Source organism: Durio zibethinus, chromosome 26, assembly GCF_047325235.1.
Source record: "Durio zibethinus cultivar Kanyao isolate XHJ-2024 chromosome 26, ASM4732523v1, whole genome shotgun sequence".
NCBI classification, from domain to species: Eukaryota; Viridiplantae; Streptophyta; class Magnoliopsida; order Malvales; family Malvaceae; genus Durio; species Durio zibethinus.
The window spans coordinates 4,084,576-4,090,993 of record NC_143187.1 but is presented as its reverse complement, the minus strand read 5'-3'; the positions used below and the strand labels follow the sequence as shown (position 1 = coordinate 4,090,993).

Genomic DNA, 6,418 nt, shown 5'->3' with positions numbered 1-6,418 from the left:
AGCCCAAATTAATTAAATAATAACCAAATTTTTTATAAAAAAATCATAAAAATATAAAATTAATTTAATTGATTCATATAATTATTTTATAAAAATAATATTAAATAATTTTATGATTCAAATCTCATCATATACAATCATTTTTTCTATTCCCAAACTATGAATTTTTTTATAAAAAAAATGAAGAACTCAATTGGTCAAAATACATATTTAATTATTAGTATCAATAATTGGGTTTAATTTGCAAAAATTAATTAAAATATGCATCGATCCATGTAATTGACCTTCATTAATGGGCGCATGAGTGGCCACTCTCCAAAATTATTTTAATCCCAACTTTAATGCAATTAAGATAATTCTTAATTTTCCATTATAATTTTTTTTAAATAAATGATAATTATCTTGACCCTTCGCTTTTCTTTTTATAATATGTTTTTTTTTTTTTAATATATTGCTAGCTTTTCTTTTATTGGTCGATTATTTCTGAATTAATATTGTCAATTCTCTCCATGCATCCAACATGCATGATCAAGTCACTTTGTCTTTACTATTTTAACAAAATAAACTAAGAATAGAAATAGTAGAGGTCAATGGCATTGATATAGTACCAATAACAGAAACAATGGATAAATAAATTAATAAGGTTAGAAAACTTGTATTTTTATTGCGTATGTCACTTCTTTAATTTTTATCAAATTAAATTCTTCAACGGCACATTTTACGGTTTTCTTTTGTTCTAGTACATTTTACGCTACCCACATTTGTATATATTTTTTTTAGTTAGTTCCCATTTCTACTTTGATTAATTTAACAAAAATAAATTTTTTTATTATTGCGTATGTCACTTCTTTATTAACAAAAATAAATTCATAATTCTGCCACATCAATTAATTTTATACTAATTGAGTTTAATTAAAGTATATTTTCTTTGTTAAATATAATTTGTAAATTACAATTAGTTTACTCAAAGGGGTTAGGTTTGAGATGAAAGCTTCACTCGTAATTGATGAGTTTTAATTCGTTCTGATTTTTAAAATTTAGTTTTTTTAAAATCAAATTTTAAGTTGGATAATAATAAAAAAAATTCAGAATCGAGTTGAGATCAGATTTTAGATAAATCCATCCTACCTCAATTCGATATATATAATTATTTTTAATTAATTAATTATTTATTTATTATATTTATTTAGTTTTATATTTATATTAAAAATAATATTTTATTAAATTTAAATTAAATCAGATATAATTTTATATAATATTAAATCAAATCAAATTAAAATATAAAAAAATTTAAATTAAATTCAAATATTATAAATATAAAATTAAATCAAATTCTAAACCAGCAAATATCCGTCCTGACCGTTGCCATCCTTAGTTGGGCCATTTTGAGGTTTGACGCACAGAGCAAGATTGATGTCATCATCGTCTACCCAAAGGAAATGTCACTTTCACACATCACTTATCCATCCCTCAATGTCTCCCAAAAGTTACCCAAATTTCAGAGCTATTGGCTATCATAGCTCTGAAACAATAAAATGGCATAATCTAGCTACCAATTTTTACCGGTTATTTTCCACCAAAAAACAAAACAATAAAAAAAAAAACTTTGCCTTATTTTTTGGTATTTAAAAATTTTTAAAATCATGTACTAATTATCTCATTATTATTTGTTGGAAGAAAAAAAAAAACTCTTCTATTCTCAAGATTGTGCTATATATATAAAGGGGATCTTCATTAATTAAAAAAATTATGTCATAATTATATTAATATGATATTGTAAATTTAGATATTATTTTAATTATTATATTATAATATCTAATATTACCTTAATATTAATGGTTAAAATTAAGTTTGAGATTTTCATTTTCTTTTATTTTTCTAGCACTATTTAATTTGTTAGCGTACAATCTTCTCGCAAAATTAAATTTCACTTGGCGGTCAATTAACCAATATGTGTTAGAAATTAATACTTTATTTATTATTGTTTTAAATGTCAAACTATAAGTTAAACTGTACACATCCATCGTTGATTCCTAAGCTCATTAGTCATGGTCACTTGTTAAGAAAAATATTAACCTCAAAGCTTATTTCAACCTCGTGATACATCAAGGCTTTGATTCATTCAAAAAAAATTTTTTCTCCTTTGTATAATTTTACAAGTAATTTATTTCCAAGATGTTAAAGCTAACTAACCCTTGAGAAGATCAATCTCTATTTAATAATATTCATGACTGAGTTTTTTTTTTTTTTTTTTTCTTTCTAGAACAAGCAAAACTGTAATATTAATAATAAAACCAACTTTATACAAATTGGTTTAATTTTTAGCTAAGCTGGTATGCTATTTTATCCAACAGTCAAATAGTCTTACTGCTCATAAAAATACTAATAAAATTATAAACATTTATTTTTTTATAGGTATTTGAAAAATCAAATTGTTGAATATTTTAATTTTTTTTCTTTTATAAAAAAACCATAATCTAATAATATGAAAAAAAATTATAAATATTAAAATTTAAATTTCAAATCTATTAAAAAAATCATATAAAAATGATTATACTTTAAATTAATAGAGTTACATCTCGAATTAATATTTTAAAATTTTATTATAAGTATTTAGATGATACGAATTATTGAAAGAGTACCGTTAAAAAGGCTTAAGGAAGTGACAGAACGACCGTGACACTGCCCTATCTTTGTGTACATAAACATTAATTAGACAGCTAAAATTAAAGGTTGTTGCATTCTTTGTTCTTGTTTTAGGGGCCGCCGCTATCTCTCTAATTGCCCTTTCCCTGCTTTTTATATTCTCATGAATAGAACCATTACCCTTAACGTGGCTATTTGGGTAGCATTTTATTTTTATCATGTTTTAATTTTTTTTATTTTACTTAACATTATTAATGATTAACATTTTAAGGAAAAAATTTGTTGCCTATTCCAATTGCCTCGACTAGCAATTGGACATATTTACCGTTGTGAGAAAGATTATGACATGAATTTTGTCTTTTTATTTACTTCTTCTTTCAATTAATTTCACTGAAATCCAAAAATCAATCCAAATTAACCATTTATTTTTCTAGAAAGTGATTGCTTTTTGGACAATGGAAATCCTACTCACCCATAAATTCTCCACATTTCAGCATCGAAGTAAAAAACATTCCATCTCATTTGTTTGACTTGGTGTCTATACTTATCACCAAAGTCAGTGTTTTTTTTTTTTTTTTTTTTCAAAAAGCCCCCTCTCTCAACGGTACATTTTATTGCGTATGTCACTTCTTTAATTTTTATCAAATTTCAAAATTCTTCAACGGTACATTTTACGGTTTTCTTTTGTTCTAGTACATTTTACGCTACCCACATTTGTATTTTTTTTTTTTTTTGTTAGTTCACATTTCTACTTTGATTAGGTTCACAAATAAAAAAGTCAAAGTGAATGAGACATGAAAATGACCATGAATCGAAACTGGGGCATATCTTATATATGTCACCCATCTTGTAAAACTAAAATTCGACCCTCGAGTATTGTAATTTTTTTTTTTTATCTCCTAAGTTTCGAATTTTTTAGTATAAAAAATTTATCATGGGTCACAACGCAAACCAAAGGGTATAATCAAAAATTTAAAATAGCTAAAAATGGTGGGATCTCATTAAATTTTATTATAATTAAAATCTTAGTAACATTGAGTAAATGATAAGGTTTAGTTTTTTTTTTTTAAAACAAGATCAACATTCACCTATCTTGTTGAGGGTAATCTTTGTTAATTGCAAAGTCTTTATAAAGTATATATGAGAATTTTTGTCTCCATATATAAGAGGGATTGATTAACTTATTTATTTTAAATTTTAATGTAAATAAAAGGAAAAATTGTGTTCTAGTAAACTTAAATTTATGTAGTACTTAGAAAAAAAGTAAAATTTAATAACATACAAATGCCAATTTTTGTAATAATTCGCAAGCATGACTATTTTTTTTCAAACTTCAATTTACATATTTAAATTTATATATTAATATTAAAAGTGTATCAAATATAAATTTTTATTTAAAAATAAAACAAATTAGCTAGCAAAAATTACAAACTAGGAAATAATAATTTGAAAAAGATTGTTAGAGTAAAGAAGATAGACAATTTTATTCAAGTTGCTCATAGATTTAATGAAAGCTAATAAACAACCATAAATTGCTATTAATAAAATTTCAAATTAAAAAAAAAAAAAAACTCATCGAGGTTCTTCAAGTTGTATACATATTTATATATTTTTCGTAAAAACAGAGAAAACCTAAACTCTGACTTGTATGAATTTATATTACAAAAATATGAAAAAGTGACAAGTGACCTGTTAGCAAAAATATGCAAACATTTTGAAAAATTCCCTAAGAAATCCTCCTAAGGAAGAAAAGTGGTGAAGATGTAGCAAATTATTCCCACATGGAAGTTTCAAAGCTGCCAGGGATTAAATTCTCTGTAGCCCATATCTGATCAGAAAATCCTCCATAGAAATCTTGTGGTGGATACACCCACCCATCAACCGAGTCAAGAAGTATAAACTCCTGTGAATCAAACAACGAGTCGAAATTCCCTTCTATATTGGGTAACTGAACAATTTCACTCAGTTCCTCAGGTTCTTCGGAGGCATTGGACTCTGAGAGAGATGAAGATTCGGAAACTAAAGATGATGATGATGATCGAGTATTGAAATGAACCATTGAAGCAGCTTTAGCTGCTGCAGCTTGGATGTCACGCGGCATTACTGAAACTGGTCGAGGAAGCAACTGTGCAAGCTCAGGGAAGTTGAGAATAGCCGAGTCACCTTTGATGCTTAAAGCAGCTACATCATGAGCACGAGCTGCCATTTCTGGAGTAGAGAAAGTACCAAGCCAAATACGAGATTTCTTGCGGGGTTCACGGATTTCGGACACCCATTTGCCCCAACTCCTCATTCTGACTCCCCTGTAAGCTAGGTGTTTGCTGCTTGAGCCTCTTGGTCTTTTAGCTTTGGTGTCTTCTGGGGCATCACCATGATTGGATCTCCTGGACAAGTTCTGGCAAGTCTGTGAAGAAGAAGAAGAAGATGTGGAGGAGGAGGAGTTGGAATTATTATTGCTGCTGCAACTCTCAGCTTCTGATGATGAAGAATGGTTTGGTTCTGTCATTTTCTTAAAAGAGGGTGACCCAAATTTTTGATAATTCTAATGCACACAACAAGGCTCAAGAAAAGTGAGAGAGTTATATATATATAGAGAAAATGGGGACGCTCCCTTCAAAGTGACCCTTAACCCACCATTATTTGATGTATGACAAAAACTTGCAAACAAAGTGCAAGAAAAATTTAAGAAAATATTAATGAAGAGAAAGATTAGTAAATTGGTAAATTAACCAACAACAACCCAAAAAACTCGAAAGAAAAGACAGAGAGAGAGACAGAGAGAGGAAAGATGGGGGAGGGGGAGTGGTTCCAGTGGGAGAATGGTTCAGCTCTCAGCTACTCAGCAATGGTGCAAAGTAGTGGGCTCCACACATACAGACAAATAGAAGTGTCCCTGCAACGTTTCAATTGGAATTTGGAACCGTGTTGTTTGCGCCTACAGAAAAGTCCACGTCTCACGAAATCCTTTGTTCCCTTTTGAGCCTTTCATCCTATTCAACTGTCAAGCCACATCATGATGACTCCAATCACCACCATTTTCACTGCGGATATATGATACATTCTCCTCATTACTCAGAAACAAGTTGTAAATAAATATGTTAATTTTATAAAGAATTTAAGTTAACCACTTGCTTAACCTCTTTCATTTTTATTCAACAAAAGAACACAACCTCAGTTGAAACCCAAGATTACGTATAGATAAAATATTGGAGGAAAATGGTTTATTAATTTACTTTTTCATCCATAATATTTAGTTGTAGTATTTTTTTAACTAACACAATTAATATTTAGTATTTTTTTATCTAACTTTTAATCTCGGATTTGAATTTTAATACGGAAATGATGGAGTCTATCGGATAAGAGAATATTGGCTCATTTTGTGTAGCCAATGATCAAAATTATACAAAATGTTACATTTTTTATTTTTAATTCTCAATTAAATTTCAGTAGTACTTTTTAATTATACTATTAATATAATATTTTGTAATTATATAATCAAACATAATATTAAAGATTATGATATTTTAATTAAAATAATATATGTGATTACGACACAATCACTATATTGTATAATATTCTTTCTTTAATTAGTAAAAATCCTCTGGATAACACTTCTGTATAATATTTGTTTAGTTTAATGAATACGAAATTACTTTTCTTCTAACATATAGGATAAAGATTAGGTAAAATCTAATTTATTTTATTTTATTTTATTATTTCTTTATATTTGAGATTGTTAAAAATTGATAGTTGATAATTGAAATTAAAATTT

General features: G+C 27.2%; 1 pseudogene across 1 annotated transcript; it reads right to left on the bottom strand.

The window, feature by feature from the left end:
- Nucleotides 1–4,284: 4,284 nt before the first annotated feature.
- LOC111318586 (ethylene-responsive transcription factor ERF039 pseudogene) lies at nt 4,285–5,427 on the bottom strand (annotated as a pseudogene). Its single transcript, XR_016334188.1, has one exon. The product of XR_016334188.1 is annotated as an ethylene-responsive transcription factor ERF039 pseudogene (transcript).
- Between the last annotated feature and the right edge of the window lie 991 nt (nt 5,428–6,418).